Raw genomic sequence first — 25225 nt, 5'->3', positions numbered from 1 at the left:
GAACATTAATATTACATATTCGTGCCTATTTTATACGTTTTCTGTAATTCCCATTTAAGAACCAAGTCTCGATTCAAAGAAACTTCCCCTCTACCCCAGAAAACGGTAGATGTTACAACTGTAATAAGTAGGCAATCAGGTAACATTTTCTAGAAATAATGAAAATAGAAAGTAAAAAGTATTTAGGTACAGAAATGGAGGAATGGAAAAATCTACCTCTTCTCACCTGAGGAGAATATGAGAAAGGAATGGCATGAAAGGAAGAGCTTATGGTGACCATCATGAATTTTAGTGGATTTGAAGAACAGCAGTGAAACAACTGAGCAGCATAGATTCAGTGCTATAATTAGCACATTTGACAGAATAAAACTGGTATCTCAGTGTTGCAGTAAAAGAGGTCCAGTTAGCACTCTTAACGCTTTCCCACATTCTTCAGTTTCACAAAAGGGACTCAGAAATCTTTGTGAGAATTCAGGAGGTAATCAATTATTTAGGTTGGCAAGATGGCTAAAGGGACTTTCAAAGAGGGAACAAAATAATGTTGCAGATAGAGTTGCTGGGTCACTGCATGCGTCATGGGTGAACTTGGAAAACAACTTGACATCTGGGGTTATCCACAGTATTGGAGTGGGCAAAGGTCCAATCAATCCAGCAGGAGCTTTTTTCAAGGTCAGAGAATAAGATATAAATTTACTGGTCATAGATCTCTGTACCAGATGATAGCAAGACACTGGCTATTAAACTTCAAAGTGATGTTGCTAAGGAAATCAGAGGAACCTTACCACATCGATAGTATTTAAGCCCCTCACAACCACTATGTAAAGAGAATCCAATGCACAGAGAAACAGCTTGACATTGCAGGAAATCTAAAACACTGAACATTTACTCAACAAGAGCAAATAATCCACAGGAGACTCTTTTTACTGGTAAATTCTAAAATATAATTTCTTGATTTACTTCCCTGATTCTTAAAAGGGTATTGGGAAACACTTTTCTGCAGGACTTTAATAGTTCTACATGTATTGGGAGTAGAGATCATGGTGGGTTTTTATACTGGGCTGTCTTTTGAGAATGTTTAGGTAGCAAACAGCCTTTGAAGAGAAAGATCCTCTGGAACAAAAGGCAGGTTTGTTTGCTTACCAGATTAATAAAGATAATCTCTTTGTCTAGGACAAAGATTGAGTAGGTTTATGCTCACCACACTGTAAAACCTTGGTCTTACCTAAATATGGGGTTACCTCAGCTGTGGCAAACCCACTGTGTCCACAGAATATACCCAGACTATTTTCATTGTCTCCATGGGGCATGAGGGATGGGGAGAACCAATGTGAAGATAAAGCTCATGTGGCCTGCTGTGCTATGAGTAAAGACTGTCCCATTTTAAATGTGGTACACTATGTTTTCAGCTCGGTACTAGAGAAGAAACTCACAGACCTTTCATTATTCTTCACATAAAGTAGAAACAGATGAGGAGGACAGGCTAAGATCTAGTATATATATGTGAAAAATAGTGTATATACACATTCACATACACACATATAGACACATGTACATACATACCAATATCACAAGAAATAATTTAAAAATACCTCACTAAAAACTAAGATTTGTATTTACTCTGTATGTTCTTTGGTATTGGTATGGGGCTAATATTTTCCTATTTTAACCATTTAAATCAGGTTCTAACTCACAGTGTGATCTCCAATATATTTTTAGTGATATCTATGTCTTATTCACTCTTTTCTACATACTATTAAATCTTTTTGAACATTTCATGATTATAAAAATTAGTAATCATAGAAGAATTGGAGTTACAAAGATTTCAGGAATAAAATATTTTTGCTATTATTCAGAAAAATGCCTATTAATGTCTTTACTCCTAGTGTTTTTAATAAATTTAATTTTGATGCCGTTATTAGGATCATTGCTCAAATACAGTCCTGTACTCGTACAGCCTTGGCTTCAGCAGTACCTTTGTCCACAACTGAGATTGAGAAATATCCAGGTCCTCTTGGAATCTCTTTGTATGAGTACCTGGGGGAAATTGTGTTCTTAGGAAAAAGGGCTGACAGAAAAGCTTTGCTGAATAACAAAGCCCCAGGTTTTTGGAGGAAATGGTGATATTAAATTTAGCATGGTTTCTGTAATTTGGATTTTTTACAAATCTCATCTTTCATGAATTTATCCCCCCAGTAGTACCTGAAAACATGGTCATTGTTTATTTAAAAGATGGTCAGACTTGGAAAGGGAAATAAATGTTTTGGCATTCTCTCTTAATTGGTTTTCATGTAAATGAAGACAAAGATTATCATCAATTACAGCATTCAGCACAGCAAAATTTTGTCATTTTAATGGTTTAAACATATCAGCAAGGGTGATAGGAGTTTCCAATGGGTGATACGTATAAAGCAGAAAGAGCACCATATTCTATAGTAAACAGCAACTCCACTGTCATATCATTGGTTGAGATGACATTACTCACTGGTCATAATGGAAGTATCTATCAGCATTGTCAATAAGGGGTTTCACTTCAAATAAGGAGGAGCAAATTGTACTTCTTTTTTCTTTTTTCTTTCTGAAAAAAATACTAATTACTATAAAAAAATAATAACAACCCAAAGACACTGGGCAGTGAGCAAAAGCATACAGAATCAAGAGAGGAACAATACTTGGAAAAAAGAAATGGCACTGGGCAGGTTTCTCATGATTATACAATTGGTTTGAGAGCAGGAACCAACCAATAGGAGCCCTGCTGAGAATCTGAAACCCGAGTCTTTACTGGCTCAGGAAGTGGATTACTGAATTTGGCATAATCACAACACACGTGAGATATTTTTCTAAAATGTTATTGGGTGTTTGTTTCTCAAACATGTGATGCTCCATATTGACTCTCTTACTTGTCTCAGTTATAGTGACTATTCAGTTGCACTGAGAAAGAAACAGCTGAGAGAAACCATACAAGGTCCTTCATACAAGATTTTAATGTTGAATGAAATCAGTTATTTTTAAACCCCTAAAAGTCTGCTGTCCTTAAGCTTGTGACTTCTCGTACATCATGCTACAAAGAAGAAACTCAGCTATTGAATTTAGTTAATAGTTTTGTATCAATATTGTAACAAATGTGTCACATTAATGCAAGATATTAACAGAGGATACAAAGAATAATTTGAGAGGGTATATGGGAGCTATGCATTTTCTACTCAATATTTCTGTAAACCTGAAACTATCAAAAATAGTTTAATAATTAAAAAGAGTATTCCCAAGGATTTGTAAAAAATAAGCCTTTTTCTAAATGGCAAAAAAAAAAAAAAAAACCATCTGGTCTATTTTTAGGTGAATTTGTGAAGAGTAATGCTTATTGCTAAGGAGAATTGTGATAAAATTCATGTAACATTTAATTATATATTACTTTAAAAACTGCTAATAGTGGTATACATTTGTAACAAGGTTTAATTGTAACTAAAGTTCTTAAGTTTTAAGTGTCACAGAAATGATATAAAGCTTTATACCAAAGAAGATAGACACATGAACAGGTAGGTTGTTGTAACACCACAATTCTCTATCATACGTATATGTATACAGACACACATACACACACATGCACAAACACACACACACAGTTCATTTGCATGAACAGAAGTAAAATGTTGGCAAGACAAATTAGGTCTCTGTAAAAGAATGTAAGTTGAGCAAATTGCCACAATTAACAATGATACCGTGTGTCTGTATGTTGTTGGTATCAGGATCTTTTAATCTCTAAGTAACAGACTAAGTAACAGACTAGCCAATTGATATGGTGTGGCTCTGTGTCCCCACCCAAATCTCATGTTGAATTTTAATTCCTAGTGTTGGAGGAAGGGTCTGGCGGGAGGTGTCTGAATCATGGGGGCAGACTTCACTCTTGCTCTTCTCATAATAGAGTTCTCATGATATCTGGTTGCTTTAAATTGTGTAGTACCTTCCCAATCTCTCTTCCTCCTGCTCCAGCAATGTAGAATGTGCTGTCTTCCCCTTTGCCTTCTGCCATGATTGTAGGTTTCCTAAAGCCTCCCAAGCCATGTCTCACGTACAGCCTGTGGAACTGTGAGTCAAATAAACCTCTTTTCTTCATAAATTACCTAGTTTCAAATATGTTTTTATAGCAGTGTGAGAATGACCTAATACACCAACTAAATGAGACCCAAACAATATATATTGAATATAAATATACATATTTATATTTATATGTACATAACCAGGTTTCCAGAAGGAAAATAGTCCAAAATTGGTGTAGCAGCTCAAAAATATCATGAAAACTTAAGATCTTTTGATTCTTCTTCTTAGACATCTCTGTTGTGTTTTTGTTCTCAAGCTTATATGCTCATCTTCACAAGAAGGCTACAGAAGACTGACGCATTATATGTTCTTAGAATTTTATTGAAAAACATGAAAGATAGTGCTTTTTCCTCTTCCATCTTCCTTTTTTATTATGGAAAAATATATTTACCAATAATCTCAAAAATCTTCTTATACCTCATCAGTAAGAATTTAGCTGTATGTCTACACCTGAACCAATTATAGTCCAAGAGAAGTGATATTCTTATCATTGGTTAATAGACTATTACGGTTATTTCACAAGCCTAGGATAAGGAAACCCTTTATTCTGAATATACTGCAGCCTGATGTCTAAGAAAACTCAGCAAGGAAGATGTTGGGTAATGTACAATAAGTGTATGAGATAAAAAGCAAATTCATAGGTGTACTATGATATAAAAGCTTTCTTATTGTAATTTGGATTTACATAATTATATGAGAAGCTAGGGAAGAAATTCCAGAAGAGCAAGATGGTAAATAAGGCAGTTACTGAATCTAACAGCAGATTTGGTCAAAACATTGTCAACATGCAAGCAAATTCCAATCCAGTGTTTATTATAAAAATAAAACATTTCTGCTTAATAATTGAAATTTCTATATAATATTTGTATACTATCAAAAAATGTGAAAGTTCTGAAGTTTAAACTGACTTAGAGACAGCCAGGTTATCCTAGCACAGCTTCATGAATAATGGTTGAAGACATTAGACCCATTGTTCAAACATGAGAGACATATTAGTAGTAGCCAGTCAATAATTTTGTGCTCATTTTCTGAACTTCAGTCCTCACTGGAGGGTGCAAAAACAGCTAGATGACGCTTGCACACATACTAAATTGTGTTACTGTAAAGAAAACCTGGACTTAGCAAGCTTAAATAACTTATAATGAACAATAAGGAAATCTGCCCTTGCTCCATATCTAACTTCTAACGGTGTAAGTAAGAAGACTATTAACTCTCTTATAATAAAATATCGCTATTTTCCAAGGCTGTTCGTTGTAAAGCCATGATGAAAAGGCAATCCTGAAAAAAGGGCACATTTCTTCTTTACAAGAAAGAAATGAAAGAGAATCATCTTCCAAGAATATTTTTAGAGCATCTTGGCTTCCAGTAAATATTCACACACGTATGTCAGTGTGTTAGCCACTCTGACTTATGAAGCCTGGGACAAAATCACTACATTTATCTCATGCAGAGTTTAAAATGACTGTCAACATGACACCAAACAGCAGGATAAAGCCATCCTGCAGCACTGACCTTAACCATGCTTCCCCAGGTCTTAGAATGAAATCAATGCATCATTAGAATCTACCTTAGACATCCAGGTGGTTCTCTCCCTCAATTTCTGTATTGACCTTTCTGCTTGTCCCAAGATACTAGTCTCCTTAGAGTAGGAATTATTAGCAACTTTAAAGACTATAACTTGACTCACAAGGGATTAAAAACTTGAATGGTTCCATCATTCGTAACAATCCTGGTCAGTGAGTTAAAGCTGGCAGAAAAGACCTCCATGACTGAAATATTATCAATACTTACCTCAAGTAGGGTCAGGGACAAATTTTAAAACATCTCTGTTATTTACATGAACCCAATTGTAGGAAAAGTTGTCAAAGGTATGCATGTAAATAATGAGTCAGTTATTCCTCCAGTAAGTGCCCGTGGATAGCCAAGGGTAGCTTCATGTTGGAGAAATCTCCATAGTCTTCTAAGGTTTACATGGTTTACTGGTGATGCTTACTTAAACACTTGAAAATGTCTTTTGCACTTCTGTAATGTATAAGTCATTGTATTTTCAGGAGGTAGTTAATGCCTTCCTTCCATAATTGGAATACATTCTTAAGGGTACACATGGTAGCCCAGAAAATGTTAAAATCATTGGGGATCCCCAAGTATTGAACTACATTAATTGAGGTGCATAGGTTGACACTGCCTCCAACTTCAATTCCCAGCCAGTATGGATTGGTAGCTGGTAGACTTCAGGGATTAAAGTTCAGTTTGAATAAATGAGTCAAGTCTTGTTTTGAAGGAGCTGCATGAAGGCAGACAGTACAATCTGTGCTGTTAGTGAATCCTGCCAACTTGATGGCATTCTCCTGCCTCACAGGATGTCTAAGTGATGTCTTCTGGAATGAAACCTTGAAAATATTCAAAGGTAGTTAAAAGTACTTATTGCTGGAAGAACAGGATCTGGGGTTCTCACCGGCTATTTCCAATCAGCTTTAGTTAGAAATGAGGGGAGTGGCAATCAAGTCATGGTTAAAGCTGTCTAGCCAGAGACAAAAGCGGAGTTTATTAAACTCAAGGTTTTTGCAGCATTTGGGGAGAGCTAGTACATTGTTTTATTTTTATTTATTTATTAATAGTGAAATTTATTTTTTTCTTTTTTAAGGTTCTGGGGTATGTGTGCAGGTCATGCACGGTTGTTGCATAGGTGCATATTATATCTGGCGTTTCTCCCTATGTTATCCCTCCCCACCCTTCCCACCTCCCACTATCCCTCCCCTACCCCACCCCAACTGACCCCAGTGTGTGATGCTCCTCAACCTGAGCCCACGTGTTCTCATTTTTCAACACCCGCCTATGAGTGAGAACATGCAGTGTTTGGTTTTCTGTTCTTGCATCAGTTTGCTGAGAATGATGGTTTCTAGATATGTTGTTTTATTTAAAACGGCCTCAGGACTCTTCTAAAAAGACAAATATCAACCTTCATACTTCTTTTAGTTTTTTGGTATTGCATTCCCATGTGTCAAGGCCCATTACAGGAAAGATAACATTTCTTTTCTTTTTGTTTTTTTTTTTTTTATTAATCACTCTCACTTGAACCCAGAACTTTAATTTGGTAAGGGTCAGGTACAAGAGGGTTAAAAGCGTATTTTACAGAACGTAAAGAAACCCATTCAGTTTAACCCACATTACATACAGTAGAGTAGCAGGATTCGTGATCAACTCAATTTAGTCACTGACATCTTTGTTATTAGGACTTTGTAAGCCCAGCAAGATAATCAAGATAGCTGATCAAGAATTAAGACTGAATCCTGTAAGTCCCTATTGGGTCATGCTGAAACCTAGAGCTATGTCAAACCAGGTTGGCATGAGGTTGCTATAAAGGGAAAGAGGGACTAATTTTCCCAAAACTGGTCAGGACAAAATTTTGAATTTTCTAAATATCTGTTTAATACTTCACCCTTTTTTTCTTCATAATTAACCAGAGAGCAATCAAGAGGTGACAATACCTTTCTTGGGACAGCTATTTAATTGCCAACCTGCCTTTCCAACATGGGTAGATCAAGATGGGGAGATGGAGATAGAGTTGAGATGGTTTTCAGTCTGCATTTGAGAAAATCTTTCAACAATACTAGATGCCTATGGAGTGTGCCTAGGAAGTGTGAAAAGTTAGTCAAATACGTTGACTATCAGCCCACTTTTGAGTGACTTACGATTAAAGGCACTTCATTACCATACTGAAAATAATCGGGAAAACTTAAAACATGGTATAACATTAGATTCAAAGGTTAAAATTATATGGCAAGATTCAGCAGATTGAACTGAAAGAACAGTTCTGATCTAGGAATAATAAGTCTAAATATATGATTTTCCTTAATAAACTATTGGTTCATGAGATGAGCTATTTTAAAAATTAATCCAAATTTTATTGTAGTGTTTCCATATACCGATGATACAACTAGAAAGAAAAAAAGTCATGTCTTGACAAATTAGATGTAGATTCTCATCGAAAAGAAGGGATAATTGACTGAAATACTTCTTTTGAAGCTGTATACTATATCATGTAAAAGAGAGTTGGTTTGAAATTAGCTTCAAATAGATATTTAAAAATTGATAATTGTGTACTTGTCTCACAATATTTCAGTGGTTAAGTATAAATATTAACTCTTAAATTTAACTATTTTATATTGTATATTCAATATTAGATTGAAAATATTTTTTAAGTATGACTACAAAGCAGAGAACCTTAATAATGGACACAGACCAATCAGAATGAATATAAATAGAAAATCATAGCTCTTCTGAAGAGTACTGGCTTATATGAATCACATATGGACAGAAAAATTTTATGTAGACACAGTTTTCTAGTAATCTGGAGTACTGATTTGCTTTACCAATGGATCTTAAAAGTCAATCAGATGAAAACTCATCCCACAAATATTCATGGCAACATGTCACTGGGATAAGGCACCTGATATCACTGAAATGTACAATCTTGGCGAAACAGAAAAAATCAGGTCTCAGGTTATATTTTAATTTTTACTAATGCTCTTATATAACCAGAACATGGCTCCTTTAGATCAATTTCATTGTATCTCAGACTCTTGCTTTTTTCCACATCTTGCTAAAAATAGTATGTGTGTATATGCATGTTTTTGTGTGAGAACTTACAGCAGAAGAGAGCTATTGGATGCGTTCTAATCACAGTTTTCATACTGCTGTAATATCTGCATAATGAAAAAGGCATTTAGACAGTAAAATACCAACAAGTATAATTGTAAGTGCTTTCAATTTAAACGTGAAAATGAATGGCCATAAAAATAATTCATGATATTCAGAGATAGAAAGGATTACATTATATACTTTAACAAAGCATTAAAATATTCTGCCAATTTATATTATAGTGACAATAGGTATGATGGTATTCAATCATCAGATTTTTATTCTTACTTGGTTTGAAACATGCATTTTAATAAATAACATAATGCTGATATTACCAAACATCGATCATATCTTAAAATATTTCCAATCAGGCCTAGAGTGAAAGTTGGTTTTTGCTATTTTGACTATGGCATTAAGTAGTTAGTCAGAATAAAAAAGAATTGATAATCTACTGAGCTCTCGTACATAGAATACAGATAAAATTATATAAAGAATGTGGGTTTTGCCATTGTGTAACAAGTAGATGTTATAATAGTGAGAGAAAAAATATCATTCTAAGCATGCTTAGATGTTTGATTCGAGGTAGTTTTAACTAGATAAAATGGTGTTAGACACTATTATTATGGTAAATGTAATTTTACTATTTGGAATTACAGAAAATTTTCTTTTGATTATTTTAATCTTATGATTTATGTCCTTAGACAAATTAAAATATTTTAATAATTTCATAATCTGTGCTAAGTTTTGCTTATTTGCAGGTAATTTTCCATAAATGTCTGATAAATGAATTTTCTGAAATTATTCCTGTAAAATAGGTTCAGTGGAAGCTATTAGTAAGATTTAATGTTATGAAGTAATAGCCCTGAGCTGGGTTCAGATGCCTATACTAGACTGATGAGGTAGCTGCATGACCTTGGGCAAAATCACTGAATGATAATTCTTCTAATTTTTGTCACTTTCAGCATGAGGGAATGTACCATCATATATTGCAACTTTTATCCTTTTATGTTCTAAATCATAAATGAGTGTCAAATGCTTAACAGTCTTTCAGAGTCATAGTTTAAGTCAGGACTATTTAAACTTTCGTTATAGTTTAAATCAGGACTGCAGTAACAATTCCATTCCCTATCCTGGCCTAAAATATATTTGTGTTATGTAAAAGTAGTGAGTCAATAAGAAAAATAATGATTCCACCTTCCTCTCATGCAGACAGTCTTTTCTATTTTTTGAGTATAGATAAATCACCAACAGAGCTCCATTAGAAACTAGACATTATTTTTTCTCCTGATTGAAGCCTTTTAGGCCTTACACTAGTTATAAATGTGATCCTCTCATTCCCAGGTGAAAAGCTTTGAATGTTTTTGTCCCTTCCAAAATCCATTTTAAAATTTAATTCCCAATGCAGTGGTATTTGGAGGAATGGACTCTGGGTAATTGGTGGGATTAGATACCCTTATAAAAGGGCTTGGTGAGGGGAGTTCATACTGGTTTGTTCTTCCACCTTCTGTTATATGAGGCCGTAGCATTCCTTCCCTCTTGAGAATGCAGTCTTCAAAATGTCATCTTGGAAACAGAAACCTGGTCCTCATTAATTAACTTGCCAGCGCCTGATCTTGAACTTCCCAACCACTGGAACTGTGAGAAATAAATGTCTATTCTTTTCGAATTATCCAGTCTGTGCTGTTACGTTACAGCAGCACAGACAAACAGAGACTCCAGGGACTACATATGTTGTAGTACTTAACATCATTGCATCCCACCAAGCTTATATATCTAGGATACTTTAGAAAAACTAGTCTTCTGGGCCTCTTCCAGAATATTTTCAGGAGCTTCTCTGGATATGTGGAACAAATTCTCATATATTTGTCCTGCAATTACTTCTTTAGTCATTCTGACTTTTATTATCTGTGAAGCAGCAACCTGTCCTAATCTATGTCTTCCCTACTTAGAATTAACCCTTATTGTCACCTAATATTGTTGTCCTTAGTTAGCCTATGATGTCTGTCACTACTAAAACATTTACACCAATTTCTGATTGTGCAGTAGTTTCCTATGATCCTAAAATTAGCTATCAATGGAGGCTGAGAATCTTCATACTTAAAATTACTTATTCAATGTCTGTCTTCTTAATTGGCCTAAAGTTCCAAGTATGAAGTAGATTCTCTCTCTTACTCATACTTTTTCCTCTGAAGTTTTTATGGTGCGGGTGATATACAAGCATTCATTGAATGAATGAATCAACATGGAAGAAGAGGTTCTAGTAACAGTCCACCCGTTAGATGTGCTTGACTTTTTCCTTGGGTTGTTCACATAGAAAGTATGTTGTTCCTGCTGCTGCTGTTTCTGTGTACTTCATTACTGACATCATAAATTGAAACTAGAATAGAAGCAATATTTTGGAGAAATATAAATGCAGACTTTAAAGGCTAATTCAATAAAAAATGATCATACTTTATGGTATTAAATTGTGGTTTAAGTTTGTGCAACATTTTTTACCTTAGCTCATTTTAATCTCACAGTAAATCTTATAGAATAGATATTATCATCCCCTTTAACTTACTAAACAATATTTAAATATGTGAATATTTGGTTTTGATTACCAACTTCTGAATATTTTCATGTATTTATGTTTTGTGGATACAGGCATTCTATATTTGAAATAATTCTCCACAATTGTCAATTATACCTCTATTTAGTGATTGCTTGTACTTGATAAATTAGGTTTTTACATACATGAAGTTAATAATACATTAATACATGATTTGGATAAGGGTTAGAGAAGGGAAAATTTTGGAGGAGTATTAACGATTGTCTAGTTAAACAGTATTATTTTAGAGAACAATCGTGGTCCGTGAATTATATAGTTAGATGGTAGCAAAAGTGGGAATAAGACACAGATACTCAATTTATTCTTTCCAGTATTCTACAAACATCATCTTGCCTACTATGTGATCTTTTTGCAAGTTTCTGTGTTCATCTTTGGCAGCAGTGTGATGCCACTTCCTATTTTTAGTGGGATACATATTAAAAGTTCTCTGTCCAAATCTGTATCACATGGCAACATTTTCTATTAAATCTGTGAAAGAAACAGACTAGTGTTGCTTAACTGGGAAAGGCAGTAAGTATAAGTTGCCATCAGTATGCCCTGAGTTCAAGCATCTGAGGGAATCTTTGTTCTTTGTCTATGTGCTGCTCTGGCCAGCATCAGAGGTTTGATTCTCATGTGGCCCAATTAACTGTATGTTGTTCCATAACTGCTGGTGGTTCAGTTCATTTAATTCTTTTTAGGATATCTTTATAGAGATGCTTTTTTCAAAACCTCTCTTATAGTAAGTTTCAGTTTCCAAAAAGAAATACTGTTTTGAATAAATTGCCTTTATAATAAAGAAATACCATGGAGGTGTTGTTATGCAGTAACTAAAGGATAATTGAAGTATTTTAAATGTTGAGCCATTATAGTTTGTGAAGTTAGTCATGTAGATTTAAGAGATGTTTCTGCCATCTTTTAAGTTTGTGCCATCAAATTTCTGGAACACTGTTAGGCAATGGAACATGAATGAAAAAACTAAAATGTTCATTTTCAAATGTGAACATTGGAGTGAGAATGTTTTATTTGTTCTTCATTACTGAGATATTTGGCTTTTAATGTAGAATAAAAGAAAATCACCATCTATAATATGATTTTACATATCAAGTAGCTTGAAAATTTCATAGCAAGTAGAACTAAAACTTTAAATTTGTTATTGAAGAACATCTTTTACATATACTTTTTTTACTTAAAAATGGAATCTCTCTCAATTAGGATATTGCATATATCTATGACTGTCTCATAATAAAATGTTGAGAAAGTAAGCAGTAAAGAGAATGAAATACATGTGATTTATAGAGGTACAAAGATCTACTTTTATTACAAAGCTAATGCCAATCTTCATTAATACAGATGTCATTTTTAAAAGTTCAGTATTAGTAATAGGTGCATCAGTCGTTCTATGGAAAACATTCCTTAATAACGCAACTTTAAGTTTGTAATTTATTGCTTTTTTTGTACAAAATAAGACATGATTATGAAAACTAATAGCAATGTTACACTATCTGTTCTACAATACTTAAAATACCAAGCAAGATATTTTTAAATGTAGTGAAAATACACATTTAAATTCAGACAGCTTTTCTACAGCACTTCCATCGGATCATATATCATGTAGTAAAGTAAAAGCATCTAATTGCCATATTCTTTTATAAAGTTAAAAGAGGTCTGCTATAAAAATTACATGTAATCAGTATGAATGCAACTATAAAAGTCACTACATATGGCACCCTGCAATTTAATTCTCTTTGTAATTACTGCTGGTACCAGTTTTATATTTGGAGTGTACATAAGAAATGAATACTTTGGTATCAGAACTCCCCTGTGTTTTGCAATGATTTTAACCAAATAGTTAACTTCTCCCACCAATATGTTCATTAAGTTTCTTCGTGAGAAAAAGTAATACTTAATTTTTATTTACTGTTTAACATTTAAAGGTAGACATTTCTGATTTTGCAATGAGAAACATCAGTTTATCCAGGAGAAACATCATACAAATTAACCGTAACATTAACAAATTTAAATTAATGAAGAGTACAATTTGGAATGAATTTGAGTGATATTCATTCTATAATGTATACATGTTTCAAAACATTACATTGCATACCTTAAATATATACGATTTTTATTACATCTTATAAAGTTGGTATAATAATTGTTTTTAATTTTTTTTTTGAAAAGCTTGTAAGAACTAATCTTATTCTCCTGAAAGTTAACCAGAATGTGCAGAGTTCACTTTTACAGTGTGACTTTCCCAAATTTTAGACTGATTAATTCAGTTTCATGCCAATCACTTCATCTGAAATGACAAGTTGCTTTTGCAATGAATTATCTCAGTGACTCTTCTGGTTTCACATGTGGTCTGAAGAACTATTTACTACTTATTGGTTTTCTATACATTGTATTCATAATTTAGTATGATGGCTACAGTTCCTGTATGGAAATTATAAAATATTGAAACCCACCCTGTGCCACACATGGTGCTAAAAATGCTCATCAACCTATTATGTAGGTACTATGATTATCAACATGTATTCTGGAGGTGTGACAGATTAAGTAAGAGGCTCAAGGTTAGATGAAGGTGAGGGGTGGGAAAGGAGTAATTCAAACTCGAATAGTCTGATTTATTGGATAAACCCATTTATCTCACTGAATTTTAGTTAAGTTTATGTTGTGTATATAATTTTATAGCTTTTTATTTGAGGTCTTCTTACTTTAATTCAGCATATATTTATTTAAAATAGCAATGTGAAATATTGTCAAAAAAAATTAAAACTTAAAAAAATCAAGCAGCATTTATCTGATAGATATACATATATGCGTATCTACCACTGTGTTCAGAAATAACATATATATCCTACTGTGTTTAGAAATAACATATATATCCTACTGTGTTTAGAAATAAATATATTTTCTGGATTCCAATATAATAATCTCATTTGTAATTGGGGCTTTAAAATAACTGGCTATAAAAGTTATCAATATAATTGTCGATTAATATTTAATAAATATACTTCAATATATAAACATAAATATATTGGATTAATATTTAATAAAATAGATTTATAATTTATATTTATAAATAAAGATATAGTTATATTTTATTATAGTTATAAATATATTTTGTTAAATAGTATAATGGCATATTGTATCATGACTAGTATATAATAATAAGGCCGGGCGCGGTGGCTCAAGCCTGTAATCCCAGCACTTTGGGAGGCCGAGGCGGGTGGATCACGAGGTCAAGAGATCGAGACCATCCTGGTCAACATGGTGAAACCCCGTCTCTACAAATACAAAAAAATTAGCTGGGCACGGTGGCGCGTGCCTGTAATCCCAGCTACTCAGGAGGCTGAGGCAGGAGAATTGCCTGAACCCAGGAGGCGGAGGTTGCGGTGAGCCGAGATTGCGCCATTGCACTCCAGCCTGGGTATCAAGAGCGAAACTCCGTCTCAAAAAAAAATAAAATAAAATAAAATAATAATAAAATAATAGCATATTAACATTTTCATTAAAAATCTAAGCTTATCATTAAGACATTAGCATTTCTTAAGCTAACTTATTCTTATATTTTAGCCACCCAAATTTTTAAAATTTCCACTTTTCTTTGAGAAGGTTTCCCTTTCCCACAGCTACTCCCAACCTTTCTTTCATCTTCTATATGTATCTGGTCATTGTTTCAGTATGCCTACTTTACCTTTATATATTTTTTAAATCATTACATAATCCATCAGAGAGAGCACATTCATTATTTCCTAAGTACTCTTAGAGTCTTTGACTTTTATATAATGGATTCATCATTTACGGTCTTTTAAAATGTCCAGTTTTTTCAAAAGCCTATTTTGCTACTGGGGACTTAACCAAATGTTTCTCTATGTCCATCATTTCTCAGTGCAGTGCTCTGAGAAATTGGTTGGCATTTTGTACTTTGCAATCTTTTTTATTAAAATAATTTATATCTAGATCATCAGTATGCTTCTAATAGCCTCTGGCAACTGCTTAGCATTAAAATTTTTCAAGTTACCTCCAGCTCTTCACATTCCAAATATTGTAACTTACAGCTCAATATACCCCAGGTCTGGACTCTGTAGTCATGTGTCTAAGGCTTAAAGGAAATGAGGGGAAGCCAAAGAAAAATTAGGCAAAATGCCTAGAAGCTTAGATTCCTCCCATTCTGTTTTTCAAAATGACAATCTGCTATCTGAACAGTGAAATACGTGGGCACCAGATTGCACATAATCGTAGAGTTCTTTTGACTTTTGTTTCAGCATAATTTACTTATTAAACGTCACCTCTATTGATCTTCATGTGAAACCCCTTCTACCTGTTGCTATTTATGTTTCATTATTACTGCTTGGAAAGGTATTAGTGGAAGTGAGTTACCGGGGAATTCCTTTCTGACCTTTTATTTTGCAGTTGAAATGAGCAGAGTTTTGTTCTAAGAAGACAATTCTGACAACAGAAACAGCACCAAAATAGAGGAACCACTTATCTCCTCCAAAGTTCTAAAAATAGAGAATCTTCCACCTCTAGGATTAGGTTTTTCCATGGAAATTTTTCAGAGGCAAAGCATTAAAGATTTAACCTGTCTGAATAATTCTTTTTGTCTTTTCTTTTTTTTTTCTTTTTCATGTTTTCTTTTTTTTTTTAAGAAATTTGGCTCTTGTTCCCCATGCTAGAGTGCAATGGTGCAATATCAACTCACTGCAACCTCCGCCTCCCAGGTTCAAGGGATTCTCCTGCCTCAGCCTCTCAAGTAGCTGGAACTACAGGTGCCTGCCACCACTCCTGGATAATTTTTGTATGTTTAGTAGAGATGGGGTTTCTCCATGTTGGCCAGGCTGTTCTTGAACTTCTGACCTCAGGTGATCCACCTGCCTTGGCCTCCAAAAGTGCTGGGATTACAGCCGTGAGCCACTGCGCCTGGCCACCTGTCTGGATATTTCTGTATACCTTTTTGTTGTGTGTGTGTAAAGCCTGCCATGATACAAACAAAATATTCAGGCAAAAGATACAATCTAAAATTGACTATGACTCCAATTATGGTTTAACCATAATTCATTTAACTATGCTAATAATGGTAGTTGTATATTAATTTTACAATTTTAATTACATTCTCATTTGTTACTTGATTTGAATCATGATCATATGTTATCAACATACAAAAAATTAATACGAAGTTAAGTGACTTAGATTTGTTAATGACAAAATAAGCATATCCAGCTTTAGGCTATGAAATTTGCATGTGACTGCACCACATCATACTGCTTTACAAATTATTTAAATAATAAGTAATTTTTGATATAGCTCACTGGCATTTTTCTAATTAACCTGATACAATTCCATGACAAGTCATTGATTATTCTCAATAGGAAGCATAACAATCTAATATTGCAAAGAATTCAAATGACATATATCGATATTTGTTTCATTTTTCCACAGGAGTGAATGTGATTGTTAAAATATTCTTTAAAAACCAGTGATTTAGAAACACATGGAAATTATATACATTCTTTCCTGTGCACATTCTTCATATCTTACTTTTTGTGGGAAATATGTTTTAAAGCCTGCATGGGTTTTTCTCTAGCTGTACCCCCAGTGTCTGGCTTTAAAGAACATGTAATTATACAGAGTTTCTGAAGGTCCTTTTTAATTGGAAGTTTTAATTTCACCTTAGAAAAATATTGAATATTCCAATAGCAATATGTAATAATGCAATATATATGTTTTATAAGAATGGAATGATGATTCCAACTTCATAAAAGTTATGTTTATTTTCTCACCATTGTTGATTTAAAAAATCTTTCATCAATAATGTTGTAATGCTAGAACACATTTTTGTTGGCTAGGCTTTGGGAAAACTTTCTGTCTCTGACTTCTTTCTGTCTCATTTGTCTTCTATTTTTTTATTAGGATGATAGAATTTTGCTTCTCTAACCCAATGGTCAGGGAATGGAGTCGAGAGAGAAGATTTAAAAGACTCCTAACTATATGCTTAACAAAAAGTATTGCCCAACCCCAAATATTGCCAACATGGAATTAGTGATGTCACCTAAATATTATAGAAATTAAGCCAAGTTTATTTTTCCTGCTTTTGTCTCAGAGGTTTTGTGAACAGTAGCACCCCAAAAGAGGCTTTGAAAGTTATATGGATAAAAATGATGTGCACATTATGACTCTGGTCTTATCATTGTCCTTTCTTAGTCAGAAATTAATGGGTATATGTTCAGCTTTACTAATTTGCAAAAACTAAACTTTCTCACTTCATTTTCCATTTTAGATTTATATAATGATAAAGTCAAGGAGACTAACTGGTCTCTGTTTGTCAAGTAAGTTTCACAGGTTTTTGTGAGATCTAGGCTGATAAAAGAAACATGCTTAAAAATTGGTTGGTGGCATTTCAATGTGGAATTTAAGAATCCTTTTCTATTAGGTATGGAACTGATATACAATAACACATGGGTAATTCTTTATAAATCTTGTCGAGTATTCTATATTAGACCAAAACAAACAGCAATTAGAATTAGATTTCTCAGATCTCATTGTATAATTAGTAAAAATGTCTACATTTGGGCACATTGCTAAGATATCTAATACTATGAGAAATTTATCTCTGTAGAAGTTTTCTGAAAACTTAAAAGTTCTGTACAGAAAGAGGAATCCTACTTCCTGTCATGCTTTTCTCAAAACAAAATTTATTCCATTTTAAATAGCACATATTTTGTTGAAAACCTTAGTTTCTAATGATTTCGAATTGTTCTGAATAGCTTTTAAAAATACATTTATTAACATAGGTTTGTTCATATATGATGTATGTAATACAGACATGTGCTCACTTCAGCAGCACATATACTAAAATTGGAATTATACAGAGAAGATTAGCATGGCCCCTGTGCAAGGATAACACGCAAATTTGTGAAGTGTCCCATATTTTTAGTGTAAATTAGTTCAACCATTGTGGAAGACAGTGTGCCAATTCCTCAAGGATCTAGAAATAGTAATACCATTTGACCTAGCAATCCCATTACTGGGTATATACCCAAAGGATTATAAATTGTTCTGTTATAAAGACACATGCACATATGCGTTCATTGGTGCACTGTTTACAATAGCAAAGACTTGGAGTCAACCCAAATGCCTATCAATCATAGACTGGATAAAGAAAATGTGGCAAATATGCACCATGGAATACTATGCAACCATAAGAAATGATGAATTCATGTCCTTTGTAGGGACGTGGATGAATCTGGAAACCATCATTGTCAGCAAACTGACACAAGAACAGAAAACTAAACACTGCATGTTCTCACTCATAAGTGAGTGTTGAACAATGAGAACACATAGACACAGGGAGGGAGACATCACACACTGGGGTCTGATGGGGGTGGGGGGCTGGGGAAGGATAGCAGGGGGTGGGGAGATTGAGGAGGGATAACATTAGGAGAAATACCTAATGTAGGTGATGGAGAGATGGAGGCAGCAAACCACCATGGCATGTGTATACCTATGTTAGAATCCTGCAGGGTCTGCACATGTACCCCAGAACTTAAAGTATAATTAAAAAAATGGACGTGTATTTTCACAGATATCTCATTGAAAACATAGGCATAACACTGATTTATTGTATTCCTCTTAAAATTTAAACACTCTATTTGCTTTTTTCTTTTTTAAAAATTTATTATACTTTAAGTTCTGGCATATATGTGCAGATTGTGCAGGTTTGTTATGAAGTTATACATGTGCCATGGTGGTTGATTGCTGCATCCATCACCCTGTCATCTACATTAGGTATTTCTCCTAATGCTATCCCTCCTCAATCCCCTCACCCCTTGCTATTCCCCCCCGCTATTCCTCCCCTAGCCCCCGACCCCCAGGCCCCTGTGTGTGATGTTCCCCTCCCTGTGTCCATGTGTTCTCATTGTTCAACACCCACTTATGAGTGAGAACATGCAGCATTTGGTTTTCTGTTCTTGTTTCAGTTTGCCGAGAATGATGGTTTCTGGTTTCATCCATGTCCCTGCAAAGAACATGAACTCATCCTTTTTTATGGTTGCATAGTATTCCATGGTGTATATGTGCCACATTTTCTTTATCCAGTCTATGATTGATGGGCATTTGGGTGGGTTCCAAATCTTTGCTATTTGGTATCCGGAAACAAATAAGAAGTGAACTCTCATTCTTTAAAAATCACTCATTTATATTTGTGTCAACAGAATTTTGGGGTATAAAATGTGAGGAAATTTACTGAGTGATGTTATAGTAATTATTTCACAATTCTAAGTAAGCTTCAGATGAATGAACTTGGTGCATTTGAAGGAGGCTCATTTTTTGTTTCTTTTCTTTTTTGAGACAAGGTCTCATTCTGTCACTGAGGTTGAAGTGCAGTGGCACCATCTCCGGCCATTGCAACCTCTGCCTCCCAGGCTCAAGCCATCCTCCCACCTCAGCCTCCCCAGTAGCTAGGATTACAGGCACATATTACCATACCCAGCTAATTTGTGCATTTTTTGTAGAGACAGGGTTTCACCATTTTTCCCAAGCTAGTCTTGAACTCCTGGCCTCAAGCAATCTACCTGCCTTGACCTCCCAAAGTGTTGAGATTACAGGCACAAGCCACCACCCCAGCCAGGAGGCTCATTTCTAAATCAACATGTAAATATATTTTAATCTTTAATGTTTATAAATGATGTTTGTATTCCTTAAAGTTTTCTGAAGATTTTAAACCTGTCAATATAGGTTTATATTAACTTATCCACGTAAGTTTCCTTTAATAAAAATGTAGGAGACAAAATGAGAAAAGATTTCACTATAATCTCCTTAAATTTATATGAAAACTTTGGTAAATTTTTAATATATTTATATTAATGTAATTGAAGATTTGCCCAGCGTATTATGGGTAACCAGTTTCACAAGAGAGGAGTAAAACTTGACCATGTACAACTCTAAAAAATATAGATAACCAGCTTTTTCATAGTCTGTTTGATCAGTACATTTCTTATTTTTCCCTATGTTAAACTTAATATATTCATGCATTTCTTCTATAGTACATCCTGCAGTACTGACCTCTTTAGTCCTTATTTGTGGGTAAATTTTGATTTCCATTTTGGTTGGTATTGTGGCCTCTATAAAGCAATGATTTCTAGTCTTGGATTCTGCACAAGTAATATAAAATCTTAACAAACTAGTTACTTTATTAAAGATATAAATTATAACAATATATCCATTATTTAAGAAATTCAAAATTTTTAGAATGTATCAAAATTATATATTCCAGCTTATTTTTTCCTCAGTGTTTCACTAAAATGTAGTACATTCTGCTTCAAAGTTACATTTTGAGAAAAATCATATGTAATCATCGAGGTGTTAATGCAGTTATATACTCTAAGTGTACAAAATGTCATATATTTGTCACATAATTAGGTTTTTCAAGTTATTTCTAGCTTTTTCTTCATGATCCCTTACATATTTTTAATTTAAAAAACCTATTGAGCATAAAATAAATGTGATTCAGAATATTATATTTAATACTTGTTTATAATACCTGTGAGATAAAACATTGAACATTGATGGACAATGTAAGCAATCGGTTTTTCTTTCTAAGAGAAGCATTAGCTGATGACACTAGAACCTCCTGTAATTAGCCATGACATGACTCACCTGTTATTTAGTTTATAGCATGTAGTATTCTAGCTCCAAACAATCTGTCACAATTTAATAACTCTAAACATTAGTATATAAAATTATCAGAAATAATGGGGTGTACGTATAAAACTCTAAGGTCATGATTATTCCTATGGAAATGGCAATCTTTATTTTTAACAGCTACTTTGACAGAGTTGTTTCATGTGTGTGTTTATTGAGTAAATAGATAACACTACAGACATCATCATTAACATAGAAAATAACCTTGCTCGTGATTATTAGCTATTTTGGAATCTACAGATTGTTTCATGTTTATGAGGGCACTTCTGTAACACTGAATGTTTTCCCACCTTAATTTAATACAAGAAACCTACTGAAATGTATCCATCAGCTGTGCATGACATAACTTGTTTCATTGTTTTTGCTTTTTTTTTTTCAATTGTACTTTAGGTTCTGAGGTACATGTGTAGATCGTGCAGGATTGTTGCATAGGTACATACATAGCAGTGTGGTTTGCTGCATCCATCCTCCCATCACCTGTATCTGGCATTTCTCCCCATGTTATCTCTCCCCAACCTCCTCACCCCACTGCTGTCCCTCTTTAAGCCCCCGCCAATAGACCCCAGTATGTGATGCTCCCCTACCTGTGTCCATGTGTTCTCATTGTTCAACACCAGCTTATGAGTGAGAACATGCTGTGTTTGGTTTTCTGTTCTTCTGTCAGTTTGCTGAGAATGATGGTTTCCAGATACATCCATGTCCCTACAAAGGACATGAACTCATCATTTTTTATGGCAGCATAGTAATCCATATTGTATATGTGCCACATTTTCCATGTTCAGTCTATCATCAATGGGCATTTGGGTTGATTCCAGGTCTTTGCTATTGTAAACTGTGCCTCAGTGAACATACATGTGCATGTGTCCTTATAATAGAATGATTTCTAATCCTTTGGGTATATACCCAGTAATAGGATTGCTGGGTCAAATGGAATTTCTATTTCTAGATCCTGGAGATATCACCACAGTGTCTTCCACTATGGCTGAAGTTATTTACACTCCCACCAACAGTATAAAATGTTCATATTTCTCCACATCCTCTCCAGCATTGTCTCCAGATTTTTTAATGATCACCATTCTAACTGGTGTGAGATAGTATCTCAATGTGGTTTTGATTTGCATTTCTCTAATGACCAGTGATGATGAGCATTTTTTCATATGTTTGTTGTCCTCATATGTCTTCTTTTAAAAAGTGTCTGTTCATATCCTTTGACCACTTTTGAATGGGTTTGTTTTTTTCTTGTAAATTTGTTTTAGTTCTTTGCAGATTCGGGATATTAGCCCTTTGTCAGATGGTTAGATTGCAAAAATTTTTTCCCATTCTGTTGGTTACTGGTTCACTCTAATGATTATTTCTTTTGCTGTGCAGAAACTCTGAAGTTTAATTATATCCCATTTGTCTATTTTGGCTTTTGCTGTCAATGCTTTTGCTGCCAATGCTTTTGCTGTTTTAGTAAGGAAGTCCTTGCCAATGACTATGCCCTGAATGGTTTTGCCTAGGTTTTCTTCTAGGGTTTTTATGGTATTAGGTCTTATGTTTAAGTCTTTAATCGATCTGGAGTTAATTTTAGTGAAAGGTGTCAGGTAGGGGTCCAATTTGTGCTTTCTGCACATGGCTAGCCAGTTCTCCCAACACTATTTATTGAACGGGGAATCCTTTCCCCATTGCTTGTTTTTGTCAGGTTTCTCAAAGATCTGATGGTTGTAGGTGTGTGGCATTGCCTCCGAAGCCTCTGTTCTGTTCCATTGGTCTATATCTCTGTTTTGGTACCAGTACCATGCTGTTTTGGTTACTGTAAACTTGTAGTATAGTTTGAAGTCCCACAGCATGATGCCTCCAGCTTTGTTCTTTTTGCTTAAGATTGTCTTGACTATGCAGGCTCTCTTTTGGTTCCATATGAAGTTTAAGGTGTTTTTTCCAGTTCTGTGAAAAAGGTCATTAGTAGCTTGATGGGGATTGCGTTGAATCTATAAATTACTCTGGGTAGTATGGCCATTTTCACCATATGGATTCTCTCTAACCATAAGCATGGGATGTTTTTCCATCTGCTTGTGTCCACTTTTATTTCCTTGAGCAGTAGTTTGTAGTTCTCCTTGAAGAGGTCCTTTACATCATTTGTTACTTGTATTCCTAGGTATTTTATTCTCTTTGTAGCAATTGTGAATGGGAGTTCACTTATGATTTGGCTCTCTGTTAGTCTGTTATTGGTGTATAGAAATGCTTGTGATTTTTGCACATTGATTTTGTATCCTGAGACTTTGCTGAAATTGTTTAAGCCTTGTTTCGTAGTTTGATTAAGTCTGCTCAACTAGCAGACAGAGAGAAGTTATCTTTGAAATTGGAGCCTGACTATCCCCTGCAGTATGCACCTCCATTCAAATATGCCATGATGTGGGAATAATGAATGGAATAAATATCTACAGCCCTGCTCGTTGAGAAGTTGGCATGCCAGGATAAATCCAACTGTCTCCATTGACCTCCACATTCTCTGTCTTCTCTAAATTTCTTTGGTTCCCCTGTCCTTCATTGACATTAGTGAGATGAGTAATGAAGACTTTGTCCTTCTTGGTGATTGCTCAATTATGTGAGACCACTTTCTGGTGGTGTAGTTTTAAAGACCTAGACTTTTTTTAGGGAGATAGCTATGACAGGCTATTTTTGCAGGACAGGTATGTACATATAGTAGACTTCTGGTTTATTTACTTCCAGTCCCAAATGCAGGCAATCATTGGCAGAGAGCTTATGTAAACAGATTATTTAAGATTAAGGAATTTTAAATTTCCTATTATCTGTGCATTTCCCATCTGCAACTCTCTGAAAATTGAGGCCATCTGAAATAATGAGCTTGGATAGAGAAACAACACCCTAAATTGCCTCTTTGCAGCGGAGTAATAGTATTTCAGTAACCTGTTACTGTTAAATTTTTGGCATTGCTATCTATCATCTATCTTTATTGTGCTTAGTAGCATCTCTCCAAAATTCATGTCCATAGGAAATCTCAGAAAGTAATCTTATTTGGAAATGGGGGTTTTGCAGATGTAGTTAAAATTCAGATACTGGATTAGGGTAGGTCCTAAATCTAATGATAGGATCTTTTTAAGAAGCCCATATGAACACAGAGAGAAACACAAGGAAAAAAGTTTTTGTGATAATATAAGTACAGTGGTGTGATTTCAGCTACAAGCCAATAAATGCCATGGATTGCCAGTAACCACCAGAAATCAGAAGAGAAACAGATCAGATTCTCCCTTAATGTCTCCAGAAAGTTTCTCATCCTAACACTTCGATTTTAAATTGTTAGCTTCTATAACTATGAGATAATTATTCTTTTTTGTTTCAGACCACTAAGTTTATGGTAATTTGTTACATCAGCCCTAGGAAACTTTATCTATCTAACTGTCTATCTATCCATCCATCCATCTATTCATCTTTCTACACATGCACAAATACACTTCACATGTAGGACAAAAGCTGTTGACTTTTTAACCTGCAAATCTGCAATATAAGAGATTCTTATTTCTGCTAAAAGATAGACTTCTCTTATGTTGAGTCCATAACCATCTTGCAGGATTTTACCAAAAGCAGCCAGCTGAAATAGCAAAGTGATCCTGTGAATCCCTTTACAATTCCACTTAATAACACCACCTTAGCCAGCCTACAGTTTGCCTTCCAAAGTGTAAAATATAACAGCTTACCAAAATTATTTGCCAATGCAAGACAAAGGTCTAGGCAGTTAGCTTTCAAGGCTAATATTCAGCATCTGGGTCTTCACTTGCATTGCTTTGCCACAATTAACAAGGGTCCATTTCCCTTCATATTACTGCTTTTGTATGTAATTGCATACATATTACAGCCAGCAGGTAATACAAGGAGAGAAGGAAGACGAAACACTATTTCTTTAAGAATGATTCTTGAAAGTACAATAAAATTGGCATATTCATTTACCAGTTTTGAGTTAAATGGTCCAAACTAGCAGCAAAGTATAAAATTCTGTCTTTTAGTTGGGTCAACTGCTGCCCTGAAAAAAATGAAGTTCTCTTATTAAAGAATAAGAGAAGATCAGACAATGCATTAAGCAATTTGCAATCTATCTGACATAAGTCATTTTATTATTGCATGAAATAGAAAAACATAAATGATAAAGTAGTGATTAATATGGGGATTAAATTATCAATTATAAGAGATGAGGTAGCTATGTAA

General features: G+C 34.3%; 1 non-coding gene across 1 annotated transcript; it reads left to right on the top strand.

Moving 5' to 3' along the window:
* Positions 1–18151: 18151 nt before the first annotated feature.
* On the top strand, positions 18152–18258 carry LOC135271629 (U6 spliceosomal RNA). The gene has a single exon (XR_010339755.1). It is a non-coding gene; the product is annotated as a U6 spliceosomal RNA (small nuclear RNA).
* The last annotated feature ends 6967 nt before the right edge of the window (positions 18259–25225 follow it).

Source organism: Aotus nancymaae, unplaced genomic scaffold, assembly GCF_030222135.1.
Source record: "Aotus nancymaae isolate 86718 unplaced genomic scaffold, 86718_ANA_hifiasm-v0.15.2.pri h1tg000088l, whole genome shotgun sequence".
Lineage (NCBI taxonomy): Eukaryota > Metazoa > Chordata > Mammalia > Primates > Aotidae > Aotus > Aotus nancymaae.
Note: the sequence above shows the minus strand (reverse complement) of the source record. Positions and strands in the feature narration are given on the sequence as shown.